The following is a 22077-nucleotide window of genomic DNA, read 5'->3' on the forward strand; positions in this document are numbered from 1 at the left end:
CTTGTTTTTAATGGAAATCCACTTTTCTGTCACAGGCACACATAGGTTAATTAGAAATACTCTATGAAAAATACATTTTTGTTTGATTTCTCTGTAATCATGGTATGTGTCTTCCTAGAATGGAGAACCAAGATGTTTTAATATTATGATCACAAATAAACATTTAACCTAACAGAGTACTGCAATTTCTGTACTGAAGCCTTTTTAAAAACATTTACAATGATGTAGGTTTATGGATGAAGTTATACAAATACATACTCTTAAACTACTTTAAGAGAGAATTCAGACAGAAATTCATACTAAAAAACTTTTAGTGCACATTTTAGGATATTCAGCACAACATAAAAATCATTGCAGTAACATGATGCAAAGCACTGTACCGGCATCAAATCACTCCAGTGGATCAATATCGTTCAAAGAATTTTTAAGAGGAAAACCTCACAAGGATCATGTAACTGCAATCTTCAGCCTGTGCATCTGTCAGAAAGCCCACAGCTCTTTGCATCAGTTTCTTCTTATCCTCTTCTCACTATTAATGCGTCCAGATCATTAATTGCCCTTGATGTTCTCATGGTATTACCCACCCTGGGGCACCAGGTTCTTCCTCAGCTCCATGCAAACCACCATAACCCCAAACAAACTGGCCTCCAACAGCTCAACACCAGCACAGCTCCACTGACGAAGCAGAGGCAACTATAAGAAAGAGTATGTGGCTTTTGAACACATTTCTCAGGCTAATGGGGATGAGCAGAGCAGGACGAACGAGTATGATGGTTTCCTCAAAAGGTGACATCTTAAGTGAGCTGCTTACCATTATGCAACAGGACTGGCACCTTACAGCACAGTGCGAGTGAGCAGATATGATGAAATGCAGTCTGGGATACCAAGCAAAAGGCTCATTGCATGAGTTAACCCCTTGTGAGATGGTAACCTGCTCTGTGCTCGCAGCTGATCTGGAGGAATTTGTAATGCCATGGGAACTGTCAATGCACTGATACTAACTGTCAATGCACTGATGCTAAACTGCAATCCACTGACTAACAATCTGTAGAGCATGGATATATAAGCTTTACATTGGGGTAGCTACCCTGATACACTCGTACCAGTGCTAACGTCTATCATACTGAGCTGTAGTTTACACTCAAGATAAAAAAAACCCAAACAACCCCATGTGAACAACCCACATACAGGATGCTATCCAGTAAGTGTCAAAGCATACCAAACACAGAGACATTATGTGATGTTTTTGAAAGAGCATATTCTGTTTACCTATTCAGTTTTACACAGAGGTCTAAAATTAAACAGGCTAATTTCTTGGCTGGGAAAGTAGATTGTCAGCAGAGTGTTAACCTCATAAAACAGGCTATCACGTATCTGGAATTTCTCGTGTATATGTTTCTTCAGACAGAAAAACAAAGTCATCTTGTATTCTAGATTCAGCCAAGATTTCCAGGTATCCAGATAATAGATCCCAGGAAATGCCAGACATGCTTAGATACATTTTTGTCCTGGTGGTTTGAATACACACAGCAAATCCAGTATTCCTGCAGCATACAACATTTCTGTACGCAATCACCTCATCGGTAGTGATTCGTGTTTAAAGTCCTAAACACATAACAAGGTTTTATTCTAAGAGGTAACTAGGCCATCCTTGATCATTGGAGGAATGATCTTGGCCAGCAACTTTTTCAAAGATGAGATGTGTGGAGAACATGTTACTTTGAAAGGCTACACACAAAAATCAAAGTATGTGCACACTTCTGTATTTTGAATAGTTAACAGCATTAGGGTTAATTTCTTCTCTGCAAGTTGGGATATTTGCTGTTCACATCAGATCATTATGTGAAAGTGTAAAGAACAACGAATTAATAGTTACTTGAAGATAAACCTGAAAACTAATGTTAAGACACTACTGGTCAAGTACTGGAAGTCAAGGGAAACAAGTACATGAGAACAGCTTGTCTAGAGTGTGAAGCAAACTGAAGCATCAACATGCTGGAGTAAGAAATGTGCCACCACTGCATGGGCAAACTGTGCTTTGGGTCAGACATGCAAATAATGTCAGCATAGACAGTAAAGACCTCTTCTGACTGACTAATTAAGCCTGTCTGATTTTAAGAAGCCTGTCCTAATGTTGCAGAAAACATCTGCTGGATTCACTGGTCCCAGAGAAGTGACATTGCAAATTGTTTTGGATGCAGTGTGAGAATCTCAGTAAGAAATATGGATGGTAAAGCCAGAATTCAGCTTCAGAGTGGGTAAGTTCCATGGTCTCAAATTAAAAAGGAAATACATCTGTGACAGACATATAAAAGGTAGATGCAAACTTGACTTGTGCATTTGAGATATTTAACACAAATAAAATCTTACCATCTGATAATGATACAACCTGTAATACTTCACATCAAACCTAGACACAATATATTCCTGGATATCTCATAAATCATAGTGAGTGCCATGACAATAGATAATTTTCCAAGTTGCTGAGCATCTGCTGAGCACAGAATATCTATATTAAATACAAGCTATACATTAAAATCTATTTTTAAAAGCATTTTCCTCTCTCTTTGGCAAGTTCTTTTTTTCTTTTCACCAGAATGTAATTATTACCTATTCTTCTTCCTCCCACATATCCAATGACGTAATGAAAGGGAAGCTATAGTGCTGATCTAGAATTTAGAAGTTCTGCATGGATTACAATTTAAAGCAAATCTGATTTCAGTCTTTATCTAATTAAGAAAAAGTTATATATTTCTTTAACATGTATAAGCTAGTAACCCACCTTCCATAAAATACACTGCAGTTACCAATTTAATGAACTGAAAGGACAGCTTAAAAAACCCCAAACCACAGATTTGGGGAGATACCACAATTTACTAACTCAGAATATAAAACATTAAAATTATAATTATTACCCTCTTAGCAACATAGATGTGTCACATCAATTTTGAATTAGATGTCTATATTGAACAGGAAGCCAAAGTAAACAGAGCACGTCATTTTAACATGCTTGCTTAGACCTGTATAATTTTCAAACTTAAAAAAAGCTACAAAACAGACATCTCTACAGGAAAAATAAAACAAAATAAAAATTCGCCATGGCTCAGATCCAGCCATCAGACATAAATTCAAAGAATCAAAACTCATGCATTTGAATCGCTCCTTTACAAGTGGCCAGTAAGGCACTTTGTGAAAATTACTGGTTTTCCAATATTTAAGTCTTACTTCGAGAGGAAAAACTCTTTCAAAGAATAATAGATTTTTTTATTCTACCTTCAATGGTCAGATTTCCATAATATGAACTGCTTGATAGTCACTTTCCCTTTAAATTATTTTTTAACCATACAGGCAGTCACATCTGATTTCTGATTCTCCTTACCTTACTTTTCCTTTCAATTACTTCAGTTCTTAATAGGAACAATAAGAGTGCTCATTGCATGTCCTCTGTGGGACTCCTGGAACTTAGATACTCAATAGACAGGTGCATAGATAAGGATTCAAAGTCTTTGTTCCACTGTCCAGACAGAATATGTTTAATCTTTTTTCTACCTTTTCTATGCCATTTAAACTTTAACCTAGTAGTAACTTTTACTGCCTTGATTCACAATTCAAAGGTATAAAGATGAAAAGTCCTTGCCTTGGAACGTAGCTTGAAAACTTCATTCTTAGTCTGTATATCTTTTGAACTTCTTCTTGTGGTTTTTGTCTTTATTTTTCCAGGGTGCCAACTTTACAGTATAGGACTTTCCAAACCTAACAGCAGGGCTACTTGGAAGGAAGAAAAGTAGAGCAAATTTGCCCAGAATCAGCTCACCTTAATGGAAAATATTTAAATTACTGACCAGGGTTGATTAGAGGGTAGTCAGTCCATTTCAGCCCCATCTTTTTAAATATGCCAGTAGTGACAGACTCTTGCATATCATTGTAAACATACACATTAGCCCATCAAGCATGGGACAAAGACCCAATATAAAAGTAATAGAAGAATCACACTCTGTACAGCACGAAACATATCACAATCTTACAGAAATAATAATTTACAGTAGCAAGCATGATACATAAGTAATGTATCTGGGTACCTAAAAGAAGAAACCTTTTACAATAGCTGAGATAGATGTTAAAAGCATATTTGTTTCAGAGCAGATAAATATACAAATTTCTGGAAAATTCAAATACGTTCCAGGAGTGTAAAAGGTGGTGCTGCTGTACGTCACACTGATTCAGTCATGATTCAGCGATCATGCTGATTCAGTAACGCACCAAGCTGCTAAGCGAGGTGCCAGAAGCATGGGTACACATGCTGATCTGGCGCCTACTCCGAGGGGACTAGCCATCAACAGAAGGGCGAGACATGAACCATCTCATTTTGCCAGAGGTCACCTGTGAGAGCCCATCTTGCTGTTTCAAACTTTGTATGGGAGCTATCCTAAGAAATAAAAGGTTTCTCTGATTCTTAAAATGTACTGCCTTTTACCTCTCTCTTGGTTTAGGGAGTAAAAAAAGCAAAGATGGAAATGGTGTATAATGCCCATCATCTGAACTGCTTTTCAAAGCTATTAGCTGGAAGAGCTCAGTTTTGTAGCTCCTTTAAGACCTTCTAACAAGACTGTCACTCAGCTATGAAAAGCAGCATTGCCTGCCCACTGCTAAGGAAAAAACCCAGCACAGCCAGGAGGAAGCTCTGCACCTCTCCCGACATCACTCCCTGGAGTCCAATTACCATATCCTGCAGTCAGGCTAGGTGAAGAGCAATCTGCACTTCTGGGCATGGGGCTCGCTCAGGTGACTACATAAAAATAAAAACAGCTTTATATAGCTAAAGCCAAGTGGTTTTATGTTCCTTGGAATAAGACAACCTGCAGAGATGGTGATCCAGGTTGGCTGCAGAATTTTCCAGGGCCCTACAACACTTTGAAAGACCTAGCTGGATAATTTTCATTCATACAACACAAACAGCATTCATATATTTACTTATTATGCAAGGATTTAAATGAGTGGAAAACAAAAAGATAGTTGTGTCCATCTAGCACCCTTTAATCAATTACTATACTTTCATATCAGGAAATGACATCCTATCCCCCCTCTTTAAGGAACTATCATTAAATCTAAAAATGATATATTGTGAAATCTAGCCCAAGTATTGCTTAGCATCCTATTAGAACTCCTACTTTGCGAATAAAAACTGAAAGTCAGTAAGTTGTTTCAGGAAAACACCCATTGCTTATACATGTTAGCACGTTGTTCAAACTACTTCAAACTTACTAGAGCACTGTTCTTTACTGAAGTTATCTTTACCAATTAAAGGGAGATCAAATGAATGCCCCCTTCAACAAGGTGAAAGCCATCAGGAAGGCAGGATTACAGCATGCAGACTGTCAGGTAGCAATGTGATTACCAACATAAATCCTGAAGCTATAAAAAGCATTTAAAGTAATTATGTAAAGGATATGCCCTCACACTCTATCATTTAAAAACCATTTAACTCATCATTTAAATTTACTAACAGATGTAAACTCTTTTCAAACACAAAACTGACAACCATCACTGCATTCTCCGTGCCTTGAAAGAAATTTCAATTTTAATTTATAGAGCCATACAAACTTCTGAAGTGCTTCATTCACCATTCAGTCTAGATTTATAACCAGGCAATAAAAAAATTAAAGGGCATACATATACTGTACTTACGAACTTCTGTCATTAAAAAAAGCCATCGATAAAGATCTTCCTTCTCTTAAGCATGAGGGACTTGGAGAAGCACCACAGAGAACAAACAGTAGATCTGCAGAAGTCAGAGGGACTATTCTAGCTATCTCAAAAAACGTAAGTCTTCAAAAATCTATTTAGAACAACTTAAGAGTATGAGTTAACTCTGTCTTCACTGAGGGGAGGTGAATCAGAAGTTATAAAGAAAAGGCATGAAAGATCTGGGACAATAACGGGTTGGAAAGGAAGAAGGCTTCAAGGAGTTGGGCATACACTAGATCTTGGACCTTGCAGTGCTGCATGTTCAGGCATCCTCCACATCCAGGTCATCAACAGTGAGATCCTCTGACTGCCAACTCCATTCTCTGCTCATTCTTTTTGAAGGATGGGAAAGGGCACTGTAAGTCTGTTTTAAGCTCCTCTTTCTTGGTCCCTGTTATTCAAATACCCAACAAGCAAGTGATGCTTGGTGAACTGAAGTGATTCCAAGCACCATTCCTCTGATTAAATGCTGCTGCTCTTACTGACCTTCCTGACTCTTTCTTATTTTTAGGACTCTTCTAGATAACTGCTAACAACTGAAGTTATTTGGAATACAAAATATCAAGAAATTGCCCCAGAAAATGAGAGGGGAAAAAAGGAGGGGTAAAGACCTGACTGTGACCCATAAATCAAACTGCCACATTTCCTACGAAAACTTATGTCAACTAGTTTTACATAGTTTGCTTTTCAATTGTAAGTTCTAGCTTGATCTGAAAAAAAAACAGTTCTTCACTATTCAAACTAATATACAGTCCATACAGACTACAAAAAATGAGGTCTGAACATTTCTCATTTAGAGCTATATGGTTACGTAAGAAACATGGAAGTTTATACAAGAGTATTGAATGAATTCTGGAAAAAGTCCACAGAGACATTTTCAGTGCTCTAGGACGTCTATAAAGAAGGCCTGACATGTTTTAAGTTCTGTTATCTATTTGATTCAAACCAAAGATTTTTTATGTTAAGCCTATTCTTCCCTGGTTTTCCTGCTTGATTTACAGGTGATATACTTTCACATTTAAGACTTTAACAAATACCTTTCTCTCAAATATTACCCAAAGATATGCTTAGATATTTTACGCACAGATATGAGTCAAAGAAATCCATAAAATTCAGATTTTAAATCACTTATTCCCTTTGGCATACTCCGTCTTCGTTTTTGTTATGCTCATGCTGGCACCAATTCTTTAATTTTCCAGCTTTCACACTCTGCTCCAGACCCCCTCAAATTCTAATACAAAAGAAAAAGAAATGTCTGTGACAAATAAATCTTACAGGAATTCTTTACTTTATAAAGAAATAATAAAAGAAATAAACCTATTTTAAACCTCATTGGACCCATTTGAAAATAAACTTTTTAAAAAGTTGGTTACAGGGGGAAAAGAAAAGAAGAAAAAAAAACCCATGAAGTTGGTTTCCATGCCATTCATGATTTTTCCCCCCTCATTCTCTTGGAAGCAGAGAAAATCTGCATGTTTTCTCCATGTTTTGAGTCACTCAAGTAATACAGTCACTTCTAAGCTAATTCTGAACTTTGTAGAAATTTCAAAGTGTGTAAATCTAAGTAGCAACTTGAATCAAGCAGTCAACATACAAAAGCTAATTCTAAAAGTATAAATATTTATTTGTATTTAGAGCCAGAGCTATCTATTTGTCTCTTTTTTTTTTTTAAATCAGTGTGGGTTTATTTGGTAGTCTTGAGACAGTTAGAAATCATTGTGTTGGAATCAGAGAGTATCACGTATTTTGTCTAACAAGAAGCTAAATATATTTCATTGCAAGTGTTCAACAGATTAAAAAAATGCTTCCTTTACCCTTCTTATGAAAGCAAGGGAAAAGTCCTAATCAATATATTTCCCCCCATATTCATCCAAATACCAGACACTAATTGTATCTCAGGCGCAAGCATTACTGCCTTGAATACAGAGTAAGTCTAGAGTGGCAGTCAATAGATTGATTATTTAGTAAAGCTAGGATATAGATATACACACCCTACAGTTTACAAAACTGTCACCAGCAATATTGATTCTGTAGATTGCTTCCAACAGGTTACCATTCATTCTGGCTTCATCTGTGACTTTCCGCAGGTTTTGTTGCTACAGGCAATAAACTCACAAAACATCCCAGCTACACCGAGCAAAACAGCTATGTCCTGTACTCTTAATTCAGAGACAGATATTTAGCCTTTTACAATCTATCCTCAAAGGTATAGCAGAATCACAGTCGCCTTGTAAATTTACAACTATTACTGCGTTTTCTTTGCATCACGTCAGCACACAGGGCAAAAGTGTTGCTCAGAGCTTAATGTGTTGAACACCAATGCAGAGAGAAGAAAGAGACTGCCTCCCTGTTAAAGGTACCAAGCGAGACAGTCAGGCAGTGACCAACTTAGTTTCTAAATAAATTTCTCCAAAAACACCTTCACAAAACCTGCATGATATAAAAGAAATGAAAACTGTATCTTAACCTCAAGCTGATTTACAATCCCTGAGCATGCAACAGAATTGCTGTGGGTAGTTATGACAGCACTTTCAAGGACAATCATCGACATTTACCAGTGTGCTGAAACTATGTTAAAAAAAAAAGAGATGCCATTACAGAGGATCATGAAGTTATCTAAAAGAGACTGCAGATTTAGTACTGTTAACCTGGTTAAATTGAGCGAGAATTGTACACTGAGACATTTTAATCTCCTCAGAAGGAATCACTGACCTGAAAAATTGCAGCACTTGAAACAGTACCTTCTGGTGTCCTCTTTTCTTTGGTGATGTATACATCAAAACCAGTTAAAATTCTGTAGGCTTTAAGATATTAACTAGACATAACATACCACAATCCATAAAATGCAAACTGCGGGAAGGGTTAACAAAAGGAGATACATACTGCCTTTCTGTCTCCCCTAAGCATCTACTACTGTGCACTAACTACTGGAACGGACAGGACCTTTGGTCTGAAGTTGTAACTCATGATATTATATATATATATATATACCTACGTCCTTAGTGAATGCTGAAACCAGGTGAAAGTGTCCTTGCCATCGGCTGTGGTCATTACTCCTTATCAAAGGTTACTTACCTGATGTAACTAGACTTAGAAGTGTGACCAACAGACTCAGCCCCTCATCCTCACTTGTTTGATGTATGTTTGTGATCTCAACCAGCGAGACTGAGTTAGGGAGCAACGTAGTCACATCTGACATGAAGGGGGAATTTCCCTTAACAAAACCAGCGCTGATCAGCAGGGCTTGCTGGGGGTGAGGATTTTTTAGCAAGTAGTATGAGCCGTATTTCCCTGACTCATTAAGACTGCCAACTGCAGAAGGAACAGTCCTTTGCTCCATGCTACGCTTGGGTGTATCCTAACTAACAGCTACTGCAAATGTACCGAACAGAGAAAGGAAAGGAAAAAGTCAAAGGCAAAGGACATCCTTGCCTTGGGCAGCTTCTGATGGGTGGCATTCAAATAAAGCATATGGAAAATTGTAGAACAGTTGGGCAGAGGTTATAAACTGATGTCTGAAATTAAATTTCTCCACTACTACAAAATGATAGTCCCAAAGAACCCTATTGACTGCCTTCTCTGAACCTAATGGTAGGAGGCAGCAACTTTTATTCTCTTGGTTAACGTGATCAATGTGTTTAATGCTTCTTAAAGTTTATGAATTGTAGAGGCTCTTGGAGTAAAGCCAGACTGGTCAGTGTGGGTGAGCTGGAAGGGCTGGAGACAGTCAGTTTGCTAAGATTTTCACTCATATTTCACAGACTATTTTAATTAATTATATTGCTGAGCAAGGCTTTTGGATGAAAGATTTGATACATCTGAAATAAGAGAAAAATACACAGCACTTGCTCCCAGTTCTGGACAGCTCCTGAAAGGTTTCTAATGGCATTTGCCATAGAACTTCTGGTTATCTCCATTTCCAGCTTATTTTTTTACAGGAAGCATCAGTGAGCATCCATTAACATGATAAGGTGTCCTTTCAAGGACTGCTCTGTTAAAAGGGTTTTCTGAATCCTTTGAATGATATTGTAGGTCCAGAAAGCACGTTATGGGCACTCCTCTATTACGTACTGCTTGTAGAATCTGTACTGAGACAAAATTTGTCTTTGTACACAGAAATAGAATCTGTACTGAGACAAAATTTCTCTTTGCACACAGAAGAATTTCTTTTGGGCTCAATGGCCTCTTCTAAGGTTGAATACGACTGAAGCTCAGTGCCATCTAGACCCCAGTAGACTCTACTGGGTGTCAGACTAGGTTCATTAAAAAAAAAAAAAGCGAACCAAAAAGCCCTCCTCAAACCCTGTAATTTCTCTATTTGAAACCCATTAATTTAACCTGTATCTAAAAAAAAAAAAAAAAAAAGGAAAAGCAGCATGAATTCTATGAGAAACCCTCAAACCATCACTGGGCCTCCTTTACCACAGACATTACTTTCCATCTTTCACAACATCTCACAACAGCACAGTGATTTCCCCAGTGCAGCAAAGTGAAAGAAATAAAATTAGTTTTCATGCACATGGTAAAGTCAAAACAAAACTCATATTGGTTCAGTAAATTTGCACAGACATCTTCCATCTAGTTTAGAGCCACCTTCCCATTCTGAAGTTTTTAACCTCATTATTTTTCTCCCCAAACTTCTATGACTATCAATACTGCTCACTTTTCAACCTCTTTTTACATCAGAACAAGCCCCAACATTGCTATCTGAAACACCCTACATCTCCAATAAACATGCTTTTGTTGAGAGGATGTGCCAGCTGCTTAATTAGCTTGAATCAAGGGATTTGTCTGGATTTTTGCATGATGCTGCATGTCCCAAAAGCAAGACTAGATGATGGTCTTTGAATGTGTGCTCAACAACAGGGGCGGGGTGGGGGAGAAAGAAAGAAAGAAAAAAATCCTTGCCAATGTGGATTTATAATTATTGCCTAGTCATATGCAGAGTAAGTAAAGGAAATTAATTGGGGATCTATTCAGATGGATCAGATGATACAGAAAATAAACATTTATTTCATAATGCTGCATACAAAACGCATTTATACCATACCTCAGGCTGTACTGCTGACTGTTTCCAGGTTCAATTTAAAGTGTAACCTTGAGTATATAGACACTGCTTTAACTTGGAGGTCCAGCACCTGTCAGGCACCCCTCTCTGGCTGGGTAGGAAGTCAGTACTTGAACATAAAGGTGCTTCCCAGAAGTCTAGGTCAGCAACTTGCAGCAGAAAGCCCAATGCTGCCCATGTCAGCCAGAGCCTGAAACAGAACATGAAAAGATCTTCAGAAGAAAACCACGTGGCATTAGCCCATAGCTTTCCTCAAGTGAGGAATGCAAAGAAATGGCTTCCTGTTTGGGGGAGAATTATTTGAGTATAAGGCTTTGCTACAATATTGGTGTGAATCAGATTTCTGAAGAATAAAGACCATGTGCAGCAAAGTGCCCAGGAAGCTATTGAAAGCTGTTGCACACATAAACCCAAAGAACAAAAGATCAGTCATGACCACACTACCCACGCCACTTTAAACAGTACCACAGCAGTTGTTTGGACAGAAACCTTATACTTGACATTCCCTGGGACTGTTCCCAGGAGAAACTTCTAATTTCTAGAAAACTGGCATAAGCAGTAGTCAGCAGTATTTAATAGTGCAGCTCCCAAACATTAAGAAACTAACACTTCTCCATAAAAGTTAAGAGGTCAAACTTTCAATTTTGCCTAGTATTAAATGAGCACCTTTATTAGAGACACCAGTCTACCACTTCACTAGTTGAGGAAAAAATATAAAGCATTACTTTTGCATTTCTAGTTATGTTTACTACTAGGTGAATCTCACAGCTTTTTAACCACCACTTAAGTAAGCTAGCTCTATAACACCTGCCCTGCCTACTTCGCACCCCAATTATGCATCAGATATCAAGGTCATTTACTTTATAGCTGAAGCTCAGCTGCTTCTGCCATGGATGAAGGATGCTCTGTATAAGGGCTCACACAGCTGTATTACTCAATTGTATTAATGCATGAAGTGACTTAAGCCACCTTAGCCCAATAGCTTTTCTTGCCATTCACACTGTGTCAGCAGCGCACAAGACCCTTACTATGGGAAGACTATCAAGAGCTCTAACAGCCAATGTCCTCGGTTATATCCAAAAGTAGTTTCAAACAGCACAATGAAAAATAACATCTTAAGAATCAAAACCATGACATCTGAAATCTGGTACCACATGTATCCCCTCCAAAACTGATGTGACCTTTCCCTGCTTAGTTTAAGAAATTTAGCAGCATGTTATCATAACATGGTAGGGTCAAATTAAATGTCAGTTTGGTCTTTTTCCTGAAGGATAACTGAAAACTAAAAAACCATGTTCAAGATTCTTCTCAGAAAGTAAACTTTCATTTTAGAAGGCTGTATTTATAGAGGATGATATTATTTGGGTTTGGGATTTTTTTAATCCAGCCTTTGTTCTTTACCCATTTGTCATGGCCATGATCTGAAATGTTAAGGACAGAAAGAATTAATAAATTTCTTCACACTAATTAGCAAGAAGAAAATGTTACAAAGGGAGTACTACTTTGAAACAATTCTTTAAAACTAAGAAAAAAGTGTATGGACAGATAGTAGTGAGAATAAAGTTGATCTTAAAGAAATATTCTAAAACTTCTAGACTCCTGAAAACATAAAACAATCAGAGATGAGAGAATACCAGAAGTACAGATAAAAACACAGTGTAAAAGCTTAAGCAAAGAGGATGAAGAAAGGTAAAAGATCAAAAACTAAGTCAACCTCAAAGTAGACACCCAATATAAAGAACAGAAATTTTAGAGTTTATGTAAGAGTTAGTAAATGTTCTTCTAAAGAAATGTTTTGTAACTTTAAGGAAGGTTTGCCCATTTTGCTAGAAGCCTTTTATGTGTTGCTCCATTATTAAGGATTATCAAGAGAATTACAGTAAAAGCTATCTTCCTCTCACTTGAAAAGTTCATCTACCATAGTGTGTCCTTTAAAATTACTACAACTTTAGGTCCTTTTATGAAAGCTTAAAAGATAAGACTGAAAATAACACTGTACAGCCTCTGTTACAGGGTGCATAAAAAAATAAACACGACATGTTTAAATCTACTTTCTGTCTAACCAAATTAAGAGACACTGTAGAACCTGAACTAACTCAGCTGTACAATTTTTATTGAAAAGACACTGATAAAACGTTAAAGAAACTAACAAAACCACACAATAAAAACTAGTTCCATGCAATAAAAACTAGTTATGTTTAACTTCAAATGCTCTCCCTCGATCTTTACATCAGAAACATTACACTCTTCAGTTCAGGTGCTAATGTTGTATTGCCTATCACTTGAGTTAATGAGCTGCAGAATGCAAACAGATAATGTAAATTGTGAAACACAGCTCTGAATTACAAGTCCAGTTACTTGAGATGTGATGAAGAGCAAAGCTTAACTTAGAGAGTACTGTGCAAATGACTCTGCACTTACCATACAAGAGAGCAACCTCAAGACTGCTTTAATTTTCACCAGCAGCCATTCACTCCTGCTGCTAAGGATGAATAAGGCAACAAAGGAAGAATAAGACCTATGGAAATAGTGCTCAGGCTCCTTCACAGCCACATCCCCTTACACAAACAAGGAGAGCATGGTAATTACTATATTACTTAATAAATTATCTCAAGGAGTTCCTTTGGTTGTCACTCTGCTACAGTGCAGACCATTCTCACTGTGCAGCATGATTCCTCAAGCTCTCCTTAGAAGGTGAGTAATTTCAAACATAAGGCTCAATTCAGGCACATGCAAACCATCCTCCTCTGAAGCAGCAACAACTAAGGACAAACCATCCAATGGAAGCCTGTACGGTCTTTCGTTGCTCCTCTTCACCGTGGTCCTGCCTCTTCTGGACAGCCAAACCAATGCTGCACTATATCACTAATATATAGACACTGATCAAGGTAGTCTGAGCTTTGCTACTCAGCTCCCAAAGGGTGAAAGACCACCACTGCTAGGGACCCAACAGAGGTTTCAACTTCTGCTAGCTTGCTTTAAACACAACACCAGCAAACAGAGCCCAGAAACTTGAATTCAACAGTGCATTTCTGTATTTATTTATAAAGCCTTTGTCAGAACAGCAAGCAAGAACATCTAAAGCAGTAAGCCCACAAAATTCTTCTGCAAATTTTGGAATTATCAATACAATGAAGAGCTCGAGATCAGCCCACACTGCACACCTTTGATGGGCTGTAACACACATTTCAGCAATAACATACACATCAGTTCCACCTCCAGATTCCTCAGAAGTCATTTAATGAGGAACCAACACCCACACTAGCCTATGAAATGGGAATAATGATTAGGGAAGTGCAATGTCAAATTTAGGCATTTTGCAATTAAGGTGCATGCTAAATCACTTTAATTCCAATAATCTCTCAAAACGTCTTTCCGACTATTCTCAAAGGAGGACAGAAATATTTTCCATTAGCCAGCAAATAGAGACAAATAAAAAATTCAAAGCTAAAGCATCTCAATGCAAAAAAAAGACAGGGATATGTAGCTAGAAGCATGGATGACTGCCTTAAGGCTGGGAAGATCTTCCTAAGGCTTGTTCATACCCAAAACCACTGCAAATGCTTGTAAAAAGCTTGAGAAAGAAAGGTTAACTGTCTCACTTAAGGCCTTGTTGGAAGACTGCAACAGAAACAAGCCAAATGCCCCAAATCATAGTGCATTACCATAATCACAAAGCACTCTCTAATAAGTGATCTCCCGAACAACAAACTCATTTGAACAGGCATTGTTTGACACATGCCATCCTATGCTCAAAACCATGGAGGTTTTGGTAACAGCAACACTGCTGAACTATATGTAATTTTTCTGAGAGCTGTTAAAGACAAAAAGAAGTGTTCCTTGCCACCAAGTTATATAGTGTATTCTAAATTATTTTCTACTGTGTAACAGGAGACACAAGCAAACCTTTTTTCTTATTTTTGTCTACTTGGATTCTTAATTTATTTTAGTTCACTTTTTACATTCTTAAAGATGTTAAAATATATGTAGCTATGTTTTCACTTGATGTCTAGCACATGTAGTAGAATCCTATTCACCTGAAGTGGAATTAAAAAAGAAAAAAAAAAGTTATTCGACAAAGCCAGAGTGGCCTCAGTATCTCAGGATAACCACAAAAAAACCCTAAAATACCAGCAAAAAACACCCCTCAAAACTCTAAAAAGACAGTTTAGCTCCAACAAGGATTACACAAATCCAGATCAGCAAACATTGCACATATAGGATGAGGTCCTGCCGTGAGATTTACAAAAGTCCAGCAAGGGGAAGAGCAGGAGAATGCTGGCTGCTGGAAGGGTACTCCACAAAGGCCATATGCCTCTTTGTTGCAGACCCCCTCCAAAAAAGTATCCAGCATGGCCTAGAAATCAATTTATAGAAATATTCAAGCCTGTCCTGTTAAATGACTGTGTGAAGTGGAAAAGGAACTAGCCTACTTATGAATAACTGGCTATGCTCACATCGTTTGTGTTTAGCCTGGGGAAAGAAGGGTTTTATTTGTTTGGGGGGGGGTCGTGAATGTTTGAATACTTGCTAAAGCAACAGTTATTGCTGAAAACACCTTGTTTGAAAATGCAGTAACAGCTGTGTGTTCTACAGTCATACATTACAGTGAAAGCTGGTAATTTTTTAAACGCAAAACATAATCCCCACAAGTAACAGGGCTCTCTAAATTAAAAAGCTCCAGCACTCCTCTCAGCCAGGAGCATGTGTATGACTAGTGACTGTGGCTGCAATGGTGCGCACGTGCACACGCACACACATTGGTGGGGGGAAAAGAGCTAATAATTGGGTCCTACTGATTCAGTGTGTGAGCTTTTCCAACCTTGAGCAAGATCTCCACAGGAGATACCCACCACAGAGCCAGATCTGTGGACTTCTGTGCCACAAAAGTAGTGGTTCTTTGCTGCTTAACAGAACTCAGTGAGATTAAGATAAAATGCTTCCTCTCTACATGGTTCTTTTAACAAATCAAGGATTTTGCATGTGACAATAGACAGTTAAACCATTTATTTCCTCTTTTTAATTCTTTTGGTAAATGAATAGAATGATTTTAATATTAAAGAACTATACTACTTGTGAAAGCAATGAGTATACTGCAGTAGACAGCAACTCCTGAGAAATTAATAGATGCAATTAGTGAACAAGCTATTAGTTGAATATACTCTCGCCTTACAAATGAACACTAAGAAGATTGTCTTATTTTCACCTCATACTTACTTGCCAGCACTGCATGTAAAAGCCTTCTCTTCTTTTCACAAAAGGATCAAGAAGTCTTCCCTTGAAGAATTTATTAAGAATTAGTAAGCAATACAGTGTGCCATATTTCAAAAGAAAATTTACATGGTATATAAAACAGCAGAAAAGGCATTCCAACTCAACCCTTCTTCAAGCTGTGACATACACTGCAAAAACCCAGATGTCTTAGGAGAATGAACATAAGGTGCAGCTAGCCTGACCAGTGGGATTTGAAGGAGATTTTGCCTCCCTCGGCATGAGCAAGAAACATCTCTCTTGTCACTTGCAACTACACCACTCTTTAAGGTCTTCACAGTGGACTACAGCAAATCAAGGGGGTCTGACTGATAGACTGATACCATAATCAGTGAGGACCTGCTTCAGCAAAGTAACTAGCTTTTTATTATACTGAGTCAAGTAACATTTATCACATAAGCACTATCATGATAGAAGACTTTCATACTATCTGCGCAGCTACATCAGGAAGGATAGTGGATTTCAAAGAAGAATCAGGAAACACATTCCCACAGGAATTACTATATACTTTTCAACAGAAGGCAGGAAACAGAACTTCTGCTGGAAAGAACAAAAAAACCCAACCAACCTAATAGCAGACTCATACCATTCAGGTTTTGTGCACTAATCAGATTGTAGTGAAGGGAAACAATAAACGTATAGCAAATTAGATGCTAGGAGATATTTCAGAATTGATTGTATCATTGCCAAGTTCTTTGTCACATGAATAATCCCAACTAGAATTGCTGCTCTGAACAATTACAAGGCACTGAGATTGCTGCGTAAAGTTAGGTAGTAACACTTTTTAATCACAATTGTGAGGATAGTGTCTGACCTAGTCGAGCAGACTATATGGCAGCTGCAGCTGGCATGCCTAACAGCATGCTGATTTTCATCCCTGGGATTCTAGGACTAAAATTGAACAGCTTCCCTGTAACCTCTTACACCAACCTGGAAAACTGGATGCCCTACAGAGAGCACAAAAGGCAACAGCACACCTCCTCCCTGGTGCAATCCTTCCTGGAGCTCATCTAGAGGCAGCACAAGTTTTCTCTACTCTTAATGCAAGCCTGTGCCTTCAAGGAAGGACATGGAGCCAGGGAATCACTACTCAACCCCAGTGATTCAACCTGTGTTTCACAGCAGTCTCACAATCCAAGGAAGCTGCTACTTGTTGCTCCAGAAGTGCTGAACAGCTCTGCTGGTCAGGGAGGCAGGCTAATTTTTATGATTTGGTAAAGCAACCCTCTCGTTTCCCCAAACTCATGTGGTTTTTTCCCCTTAAGGCAAATATTATTATAAAAACTCCATAGCCAAGCCTATAAATTAAAGTCACCTAACACTTTCCATTCTAAGATCCTGTATTCCACAGCAGATAACTGCTAAACTTCAAACATTTTGGTGGAAATAGTCTACCTGCTACAGCTGTTTCCAAGAGCGGGTGGTTGCTGGGAGGGTGGAGAGGATGTGACAACTTCCTGGAAATGTCACGAAATCTTTTCATCAGGAAGTTCCAGCATTAACAAACTTTAGGAAGGACTTGAGAAGCAATAAATCAGGCTCGCAATAGCAACCTTAACATACTTCAATGTTGTTGCTTTGTATGAAACAATGAAGGCAGTTCTGAATGCAATGTAACCAACAAAAGCAAAACACAGTGGCTACTGGTAAAACTCACGGCTTGACAGAAAAATTAGAAATTAAGTTTCCAGACTTTTACTGTTCACATAACATGGGTGGAAGTAGAAGGCGGCAAATAAATCCACAGTCACAAAGCATTCTTAGGGCACAACCAACAATGGAACCTAAACTCCCTTTCACCTTGATATAGTCAATATCTCGAGTTAGAAAAAAAATTAATATAAAAAGTGTTATAATTATCCCAATCTCCCCCATCCAAGGTCACTCTTTTGCCTAGTTTAAACCCCAAAATATTTTAAATTTTTTACAGTCCACTTGATTTCAGGAAAGAGAAGTTCTGCATATTTTGAAGGAACGCTTGATAAAACAATACAGATACTGACAGCTTTGTTCTTCTGTTACCATGAAAAACAGTTAGTGGCTCAGTCTCACTATCCAGGAATTTATACCATGCTCATCTCTATGAATCTTAACCAATCTTAACTGTCCCAATTCAGATGCCAATGTCAAATGAGTGAAACATTAACTCAAAGGTGGTTTTTGACAAAAAAAAAAGAGATAGCTCTCCTACTTTTATGACAGTACATCAAATACATCACCTCAATTTGCACTTATTTTGTGTGTATTACTTAAAAAACAAAGGTGTTAACAAGGAGAAAGATAATTGCATTTCTCTAAAAAAAATTCACATTAAAAATGGAGAGCAGTTTATGGAAGCGAAGAGTTACATGGAACCGCTATCACCAGCAGAGTTTACCATCTACTAAATTAGCCTGAATTTAATTCAGGTACTGTGATAATAAGACAATCTACCTGCTCAGCTACCATGAGAATGATACTAATGGAATTACCTAGACAATCTGGACACATAAAATATATTTTAGAGGCTATTTCACAGTGAGGTCACCCAGTACTAAAGCCTGATGAACTAATTTTGCTAAGAGGTTTCAGCGCTCTAGTTTACAGAAGATTGTGTCACATGAGAAAAATCTCCTGGGAAACTTGGCCTTAGGAAAGAGAATGTCAGTAGGTGAAGATTGCTGAAGCTGTGCAACTGGAAGCTCAAGGCAACACGCTGACAGCATAAACCGTTAGTGAAACATACTTGGAACAAACCATATTAAAAGACTTAAAAATTACATGATGATGGCCATTAGATAGCTTTAACATGTTAACTCTAAAACCACAAAGGCAGTCTAACATGCAACCTCAACCCTCCTCAGTAGTTTTAGAAATACAGATGGTACTGGTGTTAAGCACTACAAATGGGATGGTCTGCAGATTTTTCAGAATGGCTCCAGGAAGTCAATATGCAAAACAAAAAACGAAGAAAGCCGGCAAGCTAACACAAAAACCCCACCAGCTCGCTTTAGTTGTTAGAGGACATTTTTAAAAGTCACAGGGAAAAAAAAAACTAGAAAAGCTGTAGGAAATACCTTATAAAAAAAAAAAAGTCTGACAGAATCAGTAGGGGACGCCTGTAACTAATGAGAAAATGCAGGCAAGCTAGAGAGGAAGATCAGGTCAGAAATGCCAGATATGATGGAAGAACTGTATGATGTGACAGTGGAGGCCCTGGAGACAACAGACAAAGACAGAAAAAGCAGAGAAAGAGACAGCGCTCAAGAGACGGTGCCCAGAGAGAGAAAAGAGCAGGTTTTCGGGGGGAGGGTGGGGGGTGGGGGGTGGATCTGAGGACGCAGGGAGAGCCAATATATAAGAACCCAAAACTGTTTGCCAAGACTATTTACACTGATTTAATCATGCAGAGTTGACAGATCTCAAACTAGGAGCATTGTGGGGAGGGAACAGTGAAGATAAGAACAGGAAAGAAGGTAGATGGTAGATTGCCTAAGTTTTTGAAAGAGCTTTTGCTAAAGCAGTTTTAAAGAAAGGTGGCCACCATATGCAGCAGAGATCTTGTGAAGGATGAAAGGAAGAAAGAGCGAAGCTACAGATCATGCTGATGCCAAACAGACAATGAACATGGAGAAAGCAGCCTCGGAAAAGCTAGAGGAAACACTAAATCCAAAAGAGAGGGCTAAGAAAGGCCACCCAAGAACATGAGGAATCAAAGTACTAAAGAACAGCAGATTAGAGAACAGAAAAGAGACTGTAGATCAGTGGCCAGAAGCAGAGAAATCTCATTTTATAAGCTGTGCAGCCTGAAGGGCAAACAGGCAATACAGAGCTAGGAAAAAAATTTAGTTATAATACTGTACAAGAAGGAAATAAAAGTAGCATTAAGAATATCCATGAAACAGCCCTCCCACAGGTTCCAAAGAAAATTAATTAAAAAGTTATTTTAAAAAGGAATCAGGGTTATCATGAGGAAAGAGAAAGTAATATTTAGTTGAGTCTCCACCTATTAATTTCTTTTTAATGGAGAAACACCAAATTTTTAGCTTGTCTTCTGGACTTCAAACATTCATGATTTTCTTCACAGACAGTAGAGCATGCCCGCAGAAGTCATACAGCTACTCATAATTAAAACACCACTAAAACTTAGATTAGAGTAATGGGTACAGGCTGTATCCCTCGTCACTACACTTTTCAGCACCAAAGAAACAGGTTTTTAATCAACATTGGGCCAAAAACAAATGAACAAAACAAACAAGAAAACCCAAACAAACAAAAAACCCCACCCAAAACTGCCCATGTTCATCAACTCTTCCTGTGAAGATCCCAGCTTTGGAGAGAAAGGAGGGTTGTTCAGTGTAGGGTCAGAAAGTCCCACAGTTAAATTGGGCAAAGAGCGTACTTCTGCTTTAGAGAAGTTAGCATTTGCAGCAAAGCAGCTGAAATGCAAGCATCTCTCATTGACCAAAATGAATTACAGAAATTAAAGTTAGAACTATTTTAAAGCATGCAAAGAAGCAGGACCCTAAAAAGTAAAGTAAAAAAAAAAAAAAGTTAAGTGAACAGCTGTAATATGAAGCATGTTAAATGAGTCTTAAACATTTGAAGGAGAAGAGAGAATTAGGAATCTAAGGACTACACACAGCTGTTTTTGTTGTGAAATGTTACCTCCTCATATACAACAAAACCAGTGTTAGTGTATCATAAGAAGGGAAAAAAACTAAAAATCACACAAGAGACAGAGGAAGGGATGCTTTTGAGCAAGAAGTTTTTACAGAATTTAAGCAGTTACCACAAAGAGATACTTTTGATAAAACTCAAAAGCATCAAAGTGGAGCAATTCCACCACCCTTGCTCTTACATGGAGCATCACGAACTGCCCATTATCAGCACTTCTGTTCTGCTGAAGAAGAAATTCTCAGTGTTAGCAAGGACACTGCATCAGGTCTCTCCTGAATCATGACACTTCCCCCCCAAATAATCTGAAATGTTGATTCAGACGTAATTTAAAAATAAGTAACTTAAATGACAAACATAAGAGCATACAGAAAAGAATTTCAAGACAAGATGCTGGTGACAGCTACAGTTCTGTGCTGCTTGAGAATAACGTAAAGCATATAGCTTTAACACTCTGCATGTGATGCAACAGATCTTATGAAGGGGGGAGTGGGGGGAACTGTGCAGCACTTTTTAGCTCTACAGCTGAAGGCCTGGATTCTGGCATGCATGTAAGCAAAGTGAAGAAATACAGCTCCACTTCCTCACCAGTCTTACGCTGGTGAAGATTTGTCCTTGACACAGACCAGGAGAGTTTTGTAACAGCTGGTTATGGCTGTATTTTTTCTATTTAGTACCACCTGAGTAGTACAAGCAGATGTAGTGTATTTAAAAAAAAAAAAGCAGCAAACTAATCACCCATTGGACTGTTGGTTTTGTAGATAATTTCTCAAATTGCTTGTTTTTCTTTTTATACATAATAACACACAAACCAAAAGCAAATTCCACCTCAAACTTGTTTCTATAAAACTTGTTTCCATAAAGTCTCTAATGCAGATACCAACCACTGTGTAATGTGTGTACACTACTAAATGTGGATGAATTCATACTGACCTCTCTCTCATACATTCAGTTGCCTTAAGAGTGACTTAAGACCTTCTAGTATAATCAACCCAGTGTAATTGTAGATTACCATCAAAGGGATGGTCCTATTCCGACACATTCTTTCCACAAGCACCAGTAGATTTCCAGCCCCTCCCTTGCATGGGATGTGGACACCGTGCAATCGCTATCTCAATCAATCAGTTCAGTTCCCCTGCGTGACAGAAGGCTATATTTCTGTTTAATTTGGGGGAGGCCAGTTTTCCATCAGATCAGCTTGCTGAACCAATCCTCCTCCCTCCTGCAGACACACCATCACTAGATTTTATGCAAAGGGACAGGCAAGGCAAACAAGTAAGCAGAATGGGAGCAGAAACAAGCAGTGCAGCCTCTTTCACCATGAACCTGCAGCTACT

The 22077-nt window shown here is 38.2% G+C and overlaps 1 long non-coding RNA gene across 1 annotated transcript in view; it reads right to left on the reverse strand.

Annotated features, from left to right (window-relative positions):
• Positions 1-22077, reverse strand: part of LOC128146332 (uncharacterized) — a 45604-nt gene that overhangs the window by 17603 nt on the left and 5924 nt on the right. The window contains exons 5-6 of the long non-coding RNA XR_008236734.1: positions 16031-16090; positions 10796-11003 (exon numbers count right to left, since the gene is read on the reverse strand). This is a non-coding gene — a long non-coding RNA (uncharacterized LOC128146332). The remainder of the gene's footprint in view (positions 1-10795; positions 11004-16030; positions 16091-22077) is intronic.

This window comes from Harpia harpyja, chromosome 9, assembly GCF_026419915.1.
Source record: "Harpia harpyja isolate bHarHar1 chromosome 9, bHarHar1 primary haplotype, whole genome shotgun sequence".
Classification (NCBI taxonomy): Eukaryota; Metazoa; Chordata; class Aves; order Accipitriformes; family Accipitridae; genus Harpia; species Harpia harpyja.